This window comes from Papaver somniferum, chromosome 5 (assembly GCF_003573695.1).
Source record: "Papaver somniferum cultivar HN1 chromosome 5, ASM357369v1, whole genome shotgun sequence".
Taxonomy (NCBI): domain Eukaryota; kingdom Viridiplantae; phylum Streptophyta; class Magnoliopsida; order Ranunculales; family Papaveraceae; genus Papaver; species Papaver somniferum.
Window position 1 is genome coordinate 119,399,767 of NC_039362.1, and position 13,456 is coordinate 119,413,222.

Genomic DNA, 13,456 nt, shown 5'->3' on the forward strand with positions numbered 1-13,456 from the left:
AAATTTTCTAGGTTTTTGAATTGAAAATCGATTTAATTTTAATCTGAATTTCCAATAGAAAAATTTAAGTTTATTTATGAACTCAGAGCATCTTAGTCTCCGTTACCCGTCACATTTACGTTGTTGACTTAAAAATCGTATCCAATGTAATTGTGGTATACTGAGTTGTCTCAGTTCTCAAATTGGGGGAAGAAATGAGAAGAAGACCAGGAATTGGTGGTGTAGAATGATATCTGGAAGAATCCTGCATTCAGATCACAATTCCCCTAGATGTCTGCAAAAATTGGGTTGATCCCTTTGGCTTCAAACAAAGGATGGGCTGAGCTATTGGGAATTGGTGACTTCTATTATGAACTTGGTAATACTCATCTTCTATACTAAGAATATTTGTCTAAAATGTCCGAAGATTTAACATGTAACTACTTTTTTTTTTTTTGCTGAGATGTTGTTAATTATTTGGTTAAGACAGGGGTTCAAAACGTCGACATTTGCATGGCTACAAGGTCGCTCAATGGGGGTTTGATAAACTTGCAGGAGCTTTGCACTCTACTTTGTCAAAGGCGAAAGGCTGCTCGTGACTCTGTATCTGAAGATGATTGTTTACGTGCTATAAGTTGAAGGTAATACTATAAGATCATCAGTTTTTGGCGTTAGTTAAAAGATGAAATATCAGTGTTAAGATATTGTTTGCAACTAATGTATATTGGTGTATGATCTTTGGTAGCATGTTTACTAGGAGAGGGAACAAAGAAACTTTAAGAAATAGATATATTATTTGGTATGCAGGTGGAGACGGGAATTACAGACACTATAAGTCCACAAATGCGACGAGAATTACAGTCACTATAAGTCCACCAATGCATCTTTTAGTGCATTGTTTGAGGAAATGCTTTTTAATTACCCTAGAAGTGTATAAAATGTCCTTTGATCTGTGGAACCAATGTGCATCTCTAGTTCATATTAGTTTTTAAGATGATCATAAAAATTGTGCTCTGCTAAAGAGAACGGGGATATGAGACTGTTGATGGGTTGCCTTGATGTGATCCCTTGTGGTACAAAGCCTATTGTTTTTATAGATAAAATTTGTTATTTACTTCTTTCCTAATTCTCGTAACAGCAAATGATGTATTTACCAAACAGTGAAAACTATACACTCGAGTATCCTTGCATCATGTTACATGACCTTAATTATTTTTATAATGGCATTTCCAGATATTGGGTAGTGGTTTTGAGGTCATTTCTGTTGGAAAGAAAAAGCTGGTTCCGTCGGTTCCTACAAAGTTAAACAAAGATCACAATGAAATTTTGGAGCTGGTCCAGGTTTGTCTTCTTTTCTAATATAATTTTTACAAACTTGAATTAGCATACCCAAGATAGAGATTAAGAGACTACATTATTTTTTCCTCCAGTACTACTAATGTATGTAGAAGATTCATACCTGCTGGATGTAATGGATGAGGGTATCGTCAGTTAATTTGTTCCCAAGTTGGTCCGTCACATGGAACACTGGCGTCACAAAAACTTTTGATTGTTAGGATAACAAACAACAAACAGTCCCCACCCACTAGCCCACTAGGCCACCACATTAAGGTTAGGATTGCAAGATTCCAAAAGTAGCACAAGTATGGGTTCTCAAAGTTTTTGTTTTCTTAATTTTCTTTTAGCTTAATGGGATTCACTTAATGTTGGAAAAAAAATTTCGCTTAATTAATCAAGAAAGTCGAATCTATAGTGATTATTGGTTTGTGAGGATGCAGATAAGGAGGAAAAGGAGGGGAGAAAGTAGTAGGGAAGGAAGGAAACTTGCCGAACCAACGAGGTTTCCCTTCTAGCTGCTCATACGAGGTCTAGGTGCTCGTACAAAATCTTTCACAATTCGCTTGTTTGAACATGAATGTATATTATTTTCTCAGACATTTTTACCTTTTTATTGTAAGCATAACTTGTCAACTACAATGCGTTGCATTGTTAACTTCCTAGGGATACTCATGATATGATACGGTCGGAAAACAGTAGAATTCGTTGTTTGGCTGCTGAAAGTTTAATGTTTACGAACAAGTCCACTGGCACATTACTCAGTGTATCGAGATTCTGATAGAAATGTCTTTTTCCCCCTTTTTGTTTTGTTTTGGGGATATAATGTAATTGACTATGCAATGGTTTGCCTATATTTAGTATATTAGTACTATATGAATTTTGTTCTGGATAAGATATATATATATGTGAGAGTCTATAAAATCGGTATTGTACATTTTATGGTTGAGAAAAATAGTACTAAAATGTATTCGGTAATCTTAGGCTCAAGGTTATGTGACCGTTGAAGAAGTAGAGAGGCGTTTTTCCTGGCCATTCGGCCGTGCTACAAATGCTTAATTTGGAAACTTTACTCGAAGTAAGTTTTCCTTTTTAGTTTTCATTTGATTTCCGTTTTAGTTGACATGATTTCTCCTTGGTTTTCATTTTAAACAAATCAATCTGTTGAAAATTTGCAGGAAGGTCTAACTATGATTGATGATGGTCGCAGAGACTGTAAGCGCAGGTATTGGTTTGCTTGTGTATCAGTTTCTTCCTCTGCATGGGCACGTTTTTGTTCATGTCCGAGGATATACTAACTGAAGATGTAACTGCTAGTTACACTATCTAATTGGATGTGAACTTCCGGTTACACAAGTCGTATCATGTGTAACTTCCGGTTACACAATTCATATTACACATCTATTTAAGTTCTTATTGCAACTGACCTCTTAATTGTAATTTATTCACTTAGTTCCTGCAAATTAGTAAAGCAGTTTATTTGCTAGTTGTGCATTTTTTTCCTTTTTAAGTTGCCTTTCTATTGAGATCCGACCATAAAAACAACTTTTTCGTAGTGTGATTGCAATTCAGGAGATTTCATTTAACAAGAAGAACAGATACTTCATTTTAATCTGATATTATGGTACCTTTTTGTCTTATTACTTTGCAGGACAACTATATGCAAAACAAACTTATGAGACTTGTATGCGTCTTAGTTACCATGTGTCATTTAAAACTTGTTTTTAGCTCTGACATGTATGATTTATTGTGCTGGGAATCTAGGATCAACTATTGTTCTTATAATATCAGATAACTTGTCTTTGAACCTTGTTAGTATGATGCTTTGATGGATTTTTTTGCTAATAAGATGCATTTTTAACTCTTGTGGTTCCAGGTATATGAAACCTATGGACGTTTAGCTCTAGAAGCTGAGGACTTGCCGGAGTTTAATCAGGTTGGCTACTGATTTTTTGTAAGTTATCTGACATTTATTGGATGTGTAACTATTAGTTACACATGCTAATTAGATGTGTAACTTCTAGGTACACAAGCTAAATGGATGTGTAGCTACCAGTTACACATGCTAATTAGATGTGTAACTTATAGATACACATCGCTAGGTACACAGTTCCATGAAATAATGTTTATGTAGTGTTTCAGTGCATATTTTTGTTGTTCTTTTTCAGATTCGACACTAGTTGAGAGTTACACTAGTCATTTCATGTATAACTGTTAGTTATATTTCTGGTTACACTAGTCATTTCATGTATATTTCAGCTTTTCCACATGTCATTTCATGTATAACTGCTAGTTACACTGGCCAGATGCATCTTCAATTTTTCTTCTCTTTTATTTTTGTTGTTCTCTTACATACTGAATAATATTTGTTTGCATTATTGTTTTGGTATTGGTTAAATATTGAACAATGTTCTTTTGCATTTTTCTTTTGACACCGGTTCATGTTTGTTTGTTGTTATATTTCAGGTTTCCCGATAAATTAATAAAAGATAATTGCTTGTTTGTGGTATTGGTCTCGCTGGAATTGAAGTTGACGCTGAATACACAAGTCCGATTCATGTGTAACTCTCAGTTTCACTAGATAGATGCATATGTAAATCTCAATTACACTAGACAGATGCGTGTGTAACTAGAAGTTACACATGCTAAGAAATTATTATAAATGAATATTAAAGCAATACATGTATTTTTTGTATGCGTTCTTTTTAATGTCTATTTTTTTATGTGTAAATTTGCGTTACACATGTCATAAGGATGTGTAACTTCTGGATACACATTCCATATGCATGTGTAACTTCTGTTTACACATTCACACTATACTTTAATAATTTCGGGCCCGGATTTAATAATTATGGGCTTAAATTTAAATTTTATTTAATTTGGGGCTTGACAGTATATAAAAGGGCATGGATGTCATTTAGTAACTCGGGGCCTAGATTTAAACTTCTTTTAATTAAGGGCTTCATATTATGGATTATTCATGGGTTGGGCCTTAGCCTAATTTTCCCTTGTTTCTATCATGGATCAGTTTTTCGTTACGGGTTCTTTCGAATTGGAAATCCGTCTTTTAACCATTTCCTGATTTATCTTCTAAAACTATTTTTGGCTGAGAGTACTAATGGATTTAACTGCATACTACATTAGTTACAATAGTAGGACTAAAGTTTAAGAAATCAGAAATGAAAACTAGTCTAGCATAGATCTCAATCATAGGGTAAATCTTCTTTTTTGAATTTTCTTAATCTTTGGCATGCTATTAGTTCTTCATCATCATCAGTTTAACGAAAAATTAGATAGAACATTAGAAATAGATTATGAATACCTTTATAACATTCTATCGAATAGATCATCAATCTAACACACAAATCCTTAACAATAACAGCAGCACAATACTTAAAACAGAAACCAAAAGTATGAGTCAATTTAATCTTCTTCTTCTTCCATCATCTCTGCAACATCCATGCTCTCCATCTCATCATAATGACCCTTCCATCTTTGCCGAAGATATCTAGTCTCTCTTCTCAGAATATAACCATAGTCAAGACCGGGATAAATTTCCTTGTAATAAACAATGGCATCAAGAGACAGACCTTTCTCAATCTTCACCTGAATCCTTCTTTTAGCACTAATATGAAGTTTATTTTTCTCATCTCTCTTTAAGTTGCAATAGGACAGATACTGCGCCTGATTAGGATGAAGAAAGACATTTCTTCCACATCTCTCACACAAGTAATACTAGATTCGATGCAAGTGATCGTCTCTACATCGCATCACCCTAGTGGTGGAGATTGGAACATCATTGGGTATCTTTTTGTGATTGCAAGCAATTAGAAATGAAATCCCTATTATAATCTTCTCCTCTTTTCTTACTATCTATATTCTTGATTCAAAATGTTTCTCTAGAGTATTAATATAGCCAATTCTTAGATCATCTTAATGAGGTTAGGCAAATCCATTAAATGAAAACCCTCTAACTTCTTCGCAATGGTCTTTCGACTTTCTCATCTAGGAGAATGCATCTCATTAAACTCTCAATAATGTTATAGAGGTATCATCACAGTCAGCCTAGCAACTTTAATTGACATTTAGGAAAGCTTGTTTTCCCAGGGTGAGTTACTATTAGGCATAATAGGTTCTTAGACATAGTTATGAGCTTTGGTGCACCTAGATATTTACTGCATTTTTATTCCTTTAAAATTTTGATTTGTAAATGTAGACTAATAAATCTAATTAAGTACTAGTTAATTTATGTTTCTTGTCTTTTCTGAGCTTTCAATATCCTATTTCAGTATCCTTGCTTATGTTCAAAGCTAATAAGCTCCATAGAATCAAAATACAGTAGTTTTTCATCCCCTGATATAGATACATTTAAGTAGAACGACAAATATATATCTCGGAACTTTTAGAAAATTCCATTTGATCTGTTAAATATTTATTTGAGTAGAAACTAGCTATTCATAATCTCTTAGTATAGACTCTTTTTCGGGATTTTTGTTAACCTTTTTTCTGTATCAACGACAAATAAAATTGTTTTGAAAGAACACTATAGGAAGAAAATTATGGTCCTAATATTGGTTGAATTAGGATACTGGTAAATTCCTTTGTAAATCCTATTTCATCTCTTATGTGATAATAGGAGTGACAAATTAGATAATGGGACAACACAACAAAATAATAAATAAAATACCATCACATATAAACATAAATTAGAATATTCAGTTCCCCAAAATCTCTACAGATAGATACTAACTTTTAAATCAAAAATATAGAAATAAACATCATAGATCACAACTCTTTTTTAAGTTTTAGTTTTTAATCAGACCAATATGTTATTTCGCCTCTGGCATCTGCTTCCTCAGCCTCCTCAAAGTTCCCCTTCCTTTTCTTCCAGTTATATCTAGCCTCCATCCCCTGAACATAACCAAAATTAAAACTTGGTGGCATTTCACTATATAGAATAGAAGCATTAATACGAACACCCCGCTGAAGATTAAATTGTATCTCTGCTCTGGTCTTTCCATCAAGATTCTCCTTCTCCTCAGGTCTTAGGTTGCAATAGGCATGATGTGTAGCTTGTTCTGCATGTAGAAATTGATTAGTCCCACAGAGATAACAAAAATAATACTTAACCCTATGAAGATGATCCTCCCTACATCGCATCACCCTACAAATGGAAAAAACAACATTCTCAGGTACTCTAGAGTGATCACAGGTCATAGTTTAGAAACTTGTTACCACCCTTTCTATGAAATCTTATGAACTGATGTGCTTATCTTTCGATCAAAAGTTTACTTTTATAATAGCAGATGGATCATTTCTTCCCAATGCTTTGAAATTAGGTGTAGGCTCTTGCACTTCCCTAGTTTTTAATTGTGGTAAATCTTTAGTATTCTCTTCTTAAGATTTAGCCTGAGATTTCTCTTCTAAATATTTTCAATCTTTGTTGTAGTCTCTGTAACACACTACATCCCCGTTTGGTTTTCATATACATTAAGATTTTTCTAATCAATTTAGTCATGTCCATTAGCTTCCCAATACGCATAGGATTTTATTGGATAATAGATCCCTAATAAATCTAGAATGTTTTAAGTCTTAAAAAACTAAGATTAATTAGCATCTTTCCTTATCTTTCTTGCTCTTTGGAAGTGACAGAATGGTGTCTTATGTAGTCATAGTCTCGTATAGGAAATCAGAACCTATTAACTAGTTAATTTATTTTTAATCTTTAGCATTTAAGAGCCAAACAAGTTTAAATTGTTCCATATTTATAAAGTAATATCGCCCATAGGTCAATCAGTAGAACCTCAGACCCGTGTTTTAGCATTAATAACAGATTTCCCAAATATCTTGCAAAGGGTTTTCAGCTTTCATTTCAAGTTATTCTTTATTCTTTAGATGTCAAGATAATTTTCCTGTAGTAGAGGACACTTAGAAATTATTGTTGAACCTGTAGTAAGAGAAACTTAGAAAGGATAGTACTTAATCCATGCAAAAATCATCTCCATTTAATTACCAATAAAGGTTTTAGTTTTTTTAAAAAAAAACTTAAATCAATCTATCATTTGAAAAAGTTTTAACTAGCCTCAACTTTCCAAAAATCTTAAGAGATAAATACATATATTGTTTTTTAGACAATTTAAGACCCATCAGTCAAAGAAAAAAGACTTTCTTTGTTTCTATTCTTTTAGCTTGCCCTGCTATCTCTTTCTCAAGCCTTGCTGGTATTGCTTTCACCTTTATGCGATATAAGAAGACAACATAGCAAAGTCTGTTTTTTCATCCTCGTATTGTTGGACTCTGTTCATGATGCACATCCTAATAAATAGTCTAGTAAAATACCTCCCATAGGTAGTATCCCCATCAGTCTAAATTTGAATTTGAAGTTGTCGACTCCTGAATGGATATGATATAAGAAACTCTTATTTTCATCAGTCACAGGTCTTGCAGCATAAAAATTTCTTAAGTTCTTTTCTTCCTAAATAAATCTCCATCTTCTACATAATCCCCTGCGATATCAATTAGCTACCAAAATTTGCTTCTTTTCTGTTATTTATCTACATGCTCAATGGGAGATCACTTAAATCTCTACAAACACCTTAGTGGTCTCTCTTTAGCTCAGCGTTTTACTAATCGCAGTAACTCTGGTCTTCTCCCTACTACTCATTCTTTCATTAGAGGTTATGGCATTAAACCATTCAGTATCTTAGCTAGAGTTTTTTCAACCTCTATACGTAAACATTGGGAGGTTAAGGGAGCTTTTAAATAATTTCTGGGGTGTGCATTTAGGTTTTCAAAAAAGAGAAGTGGATCCGAATCTATTCATTATCACTTTTAGAACAAAAGAAGACTTCATCTGGATCTCAATAAATGGTCCATGGTACCGTTTCGTCAATGTTCTTGCTGCAACAACGGCTTATCAAGGAATGAGCATCTCAGCAAACAAAGTTAAAGAAATCCCTATTTGGGCTACCATCTCAAACGCCAAATATGATCATAAGAGGAGTCATGATATGTTAGGTTTAATTGCCAGCAAGATTGGACAAGTTTTAAGAGTATGCAAAGGAAGTGAAACACCTGACTGCTAGCCTAAGGTTTTAGTTTGGGTAAACATATAAAATCCTCTTATAGATCATCTGTTAGTCAAGGTATGACAATATCCAGTTACTTATATCTACTTCAACTACTTAAACCTACCATCCAAGTTCTACTCTCACTGCTTACGTTTAGGGCACAAAGTAGAAAATTGTTTTATACTTAAAGGTAAACCTTTAGAGGATATCTATGATATATTTGTCAACTCTCCCTACACAAGTGATGACATGAACTGGTTAAATGATGAACTAGTTCAAATCTGGAACCCAAAAGATAACTTCGACTACCATGGAAAGACAATACCAGTTGAGACCTATCTCTACCATCCAGGTGTGAAGGAAACCTTTACAAACATTTTTAGAACATATGTAGAAGAATAACAAGCTTTTCAAGATAACCACCAATCTTATGAAGTATTAGAACTTTTTGTAGTCGAATAAGATATGTCTCAAGCATCATCTACGGTGTTAGGAAAAAAGACCTTTCTTTTCAACTTGCCAGAAAACTATATTCCTCTGCCGGATTCATAGGAAAAATCGTTCCGATACGCTAACTCGGAAACGTTCAGAGTAATCACTGAGGCAAAGTTATCGACATCGGTTCCTCAGAATAGGTCTAGGCTCTTGCAGGATATTGCTGACCCGGTTCAACAAATAGGTATAAGTTCTCCTGTCCTTGTGGGGATAAGACTGTCCTTCTCTTCTTTTGAAAATGCTAGGGATTCATTCGAATCCACAATTTCACATTTATTCTTATCGCCTATGAACTCAATATCTTCCATTTCTCCCAACCATGATAATAAAATTTGCATTGCATCCAATTTCCAAACTCCAGTAACTCAGCCAAAATCAACTTTCAAAATGTCAATTTCAGATTTTTTAAATTCTTCTTCGTCAGAAAACCTTTGCTCCATCTCTTCAGTTAATGGAGAATCTTTTCAAATTGATCAATATGGATCTGACATCATAGATAACAAAGCTACATCATGTGCCTATCTGCCAATTTGATTCCCAGGCTTAACCCCTATTGAAGCAACAGGAGGAGACACATGTATTTCTCTTAACATCTTAAAACTTAATTACTGCCTTAACCTAATCATCTGGTTTAGTTTAACATTTACAAATATAATTTTGCTTGGTAACTGTCTGATATCCTTTATCCTTAACTCCAATTTAGTTTTTTGAAATTCTATGTCAGTTTGTTTCACTTGTTTTTAACTGCTACTCTGAAAAGAATTAGCTAGAACTTCTTAAACCTTGTTAGATATCTCCTAAACAATGAAAAACCTAGCATGGAATGTGCAGGGGTGCAGAAATCCCCTAACACAAAACCATTTGACTAATATGATTAGCAAAGAAAAACCAGAAATTTTATTTCTCTATGAAACAAAAACCAACGACCTCTAGTCAAAAAATTGATCTCTTCATTCCCTAATTATCATATTTTAGATCTTGTAGGTACATCAGGGGGCTTAATAGTATCTTGGATTGATGGATTCCACTTTGAAATAGTTCAATGGAACATAAACATGATTAATATAATTGTTGAAAAAGTGGGGGTCTAACAACCTCACCCAATATTCGCTTAACAATCTGTATGGACTAACTCCAATATACTTTCAAGAGAATCAACTAGACAGTCAGACTCAATCTTAAAATAAGTATATCAATGAGTTATATCTCAATTTCTCGATTCAATACTTACTCGAGCAATAGAAATTTGCAAGTCTAATTGAATACAAGAGAAATTAACTTGAACGGTACCAAAGACCAATGTTCATGGTGTTAGAGCATAGCTCGGTCGACCTCGCATGTGTTGCTATATCAAGCATGTTTGTCTATGTTAGTGATCAAAACTATGAGTCTTGATTTCTAGTCTATTATAGCTAAGTCTCGGACTAGGATAGAAAAGTGTAGTTGAGCTCAAGGACTTCATGGAGATTCATCATACAACGACGAAGATCTACTCAAGGAACCGTGGAACTTCATCAACAAAAAGGTATGTGGAGACTTGAACTTATCTATCACTCAAAAGTCTATCTATTCTATCTCTTACTTCTTATGAGACAAAAATTCGTATGCTATGTAGACTGGATCATACATATTTGACATTTCGAGCTGAGTATTCACTACTTATCTTTTTCTCGAAATCGTGTGTTGGTAAAGCATTTCTCTTTGATCAAGTTTATCTTCACCTAGTGACGAAATTCATGAAAAGTTTCAAATACTTTGAGAATTGCTCTGACGTGAAACGGTCTGTGAATAACGGCTATATAACGTCCTCTGAGAATGTCTCAATTATTGGAATGAGAGTTTATATTACATAACCATGTATTCCTTAATCCGAAGTTTTCGAACTTTGTTGATTGAGAGAAACCGGAGGAATTGGCTTTGCCAAGTCCGCGAACCCAGTTTGCGAACTCAGTCCACGAACTATCGGAAGTTCTTGTACCGAGAATTTATGCTGGGATTCCAAATTCGTTCGTGAAGTTCAAGCCCGCGAACTCAGTCCGCGAACTGGCGGAAGTCTCTTTGCCGAGATTTTCTACTGAGTTTGGAAAACTCTGCCGGTTGTCTTAAGTCCGCGAACTTGTTTGTGAGCTTAAGTGGTTATGATATAAAGGTGTGCTCTGAACATGAAACTTAAATTACTAAGGGATGCTTTATGCAAACCGTGGCTATAAAGTTTATGAGCTGATTCATCGAATCGAATCATCTTTGTTTCAATTGTGTCTTGTGTAGTTACATAAGATCTCATAGCAATTGAACAACTCTCTAACTAATTCATTTGAGTCAATTGAACTAGTTATGGTGAAGAAGAACTAGGTTAATATGAAATGCTTATATGGTTAACCTTTTGGGTTACTATGTTGAACCAACATACACGGACACGTTTGGGCACGGTTTTCACAAACCCAGTAAATGTCTACCCAAGTGTGTGTGACAAGCTAAGTTTTCGATCTAACGGTTGAGAAATATTAGCTTGAATCTAAATCAGGTTTTCATCTAACGGTGAATATGGATTGCTTTGTAACTAAGAAAAAACCCTGATTTGAAGGCTATATAAAGGAGACATCTAGCATTGTGCAAAGCTAATCCCCATACGTCTGTGTGATACTAGTGCGCTCGCTAGAGTCGATTCTCCTTTAACCTTTGGTTTTCTTCTCTAAAACCAGGTTAACGACTTAAAGACTTCATTGGGATTGTGAAGCTAGACCGATACTACTTTTATCGTAGTTGTGTGATCTGATCTTGCATCTTTTATCGTACTAGTACAATCTATTGATTGACTTGAGATCGTGAGAGTTCTCCGATAGGCAAGATAAAGAAGTCACAAACATCTTCGTCTCACTGTTTGTGATTCCTCGACAAACTGCTTGTGTAGTCAAGAAGGATTGTTGAGAGGTGATTGATTAATCTAGACTGTTCTTCGGGAATATAAGACCATATTATCAATTGGTTCCTGTTCACCTTGATTTTATATCTTAAGACGGAACAAAACCTAGGGTTTTTCTGTGGGAGACAGATTTATCCTTTGATAGACTTTTCTGTGTGAGACAGATTTATTTATTATCAAGTCTGCGATTTTGGGTTGCAGCGACTCTTAGTTGTGGGTGAGATCAGCTAAGGGAATCAAGTGCGCAGTATCCTGCTGGGATTAGAGGCGTAGGATTACAACTGTACCTTGAATTAGTGGAGACTGATTGGGGTTCAACTATAGTCCAGTACGAAGTTAGCTTGGAGTAGGCTAGTGTCTGTAGCGGCTTAATACAGTGTGTATTCAATCTGGACTAGGTCGCGGGGGTTTTCTGCATTTGCGGTTTCCTCGTTAACAAAACTTCTGGTGTCTGTGTTATTTCTTTTCCACATTATATTTGATATAATTGAAATAATAAAGGTTATGCGTTAAGATCATCAATTGGAAATCCAACCTTTGGTTGTTGATTGATATTGATTGATCCTTGGATATTGGTCTTTGGTACCGTCCAAGTTATTCCTTGTGTTTGATTAAAGACTCGCTATTGTTTTAGATTGAGTAAATCAAAACAAGTGAGAGATATTGACTCCTTGAGATACTTTAATCTAGATTGAGTCTGATTGTCTAGTTGATTCTCTAACAAAGTATTTCGGAGTTAGTCCATACAGATTGCTAACCGAAATATTGGGTGGTGTTTTTAGACCCCCGCTTTTTCACATGGATCAATCAATTTCAATCAACAACCAAAGGTTGGATTTACCAATTGATTGATTCAACGCACAACCTGTGATATTTCAATTATATAACAAAATATAATGCGGAAAAGAAATAAAACAGACACCAGAAGTTTTGTTAACGAGGAAACCACAAATGCAGAAAAACCCCGGGACCTAGTCCAGATTGAACGCACACTGTATTAAGCCACTACAGACATTAGCCTACTACAAACTAACTTCGACCTGAACTGTAGTTGAACCCCAATCAATCTCACACTGATCCAAGGTACAGTTGCGCTCCTTACGTCTCTAATCCCAGCAGGATACTACGCACTTGATTTCCTTAGCTGATCTCACCCACAACTAAGAGTAGCTACGACCCAAAGTCGAAGACTTTAATAAACAAATATGTATCACACAGAAAAGTCCTACATGAATAGATAAATCTGTATCCCACAGAAATACCTACGAGTTTTGTTCCATCTTTTGACAAATCAAGTTGAACATGAACCAATTTATATACCAGACTTATATTCCCGAAGAACAGCCTAGAAATAACAGTCACCTCACAATAATCTTAATCGACTAGCGAAACGAGATATTGTGGAATCACAAACGGTGAGACGAAGATGTTTATGACTACTTTTCTATCTTTCCTATCGGAGAAATTAATTTCGAGCTAATTTTACAATTGTACTCAATACAATAGAAACAACAAGATCAGATCACGCAACTACAAAGAAAATAGTTGGGCCTGGCTTCACAATTCCAATAAAGTCTTCAAGTCGTTAACCTACATGGTCTCGGTTGAAACCTAAGGTTAAAGGAAAATCAACTCTAGCTTATACAACTAGTAT

The 13,456-nt window shown here is 34.8% G+C and overlaps 1 pseudogene; it reads left to right on the forward strand.

Moving 5' to 3' along the window:
* The first annotated feature begins 270 nt into the window (after nt 1–270).
* Nucleotides 271–3,262, forward strand: LOC113279522 (annotated as a pseudogene).
* The last annotated feature ends 10,194 nt before the right edge of the window (nt 3,263–13,456 follow it).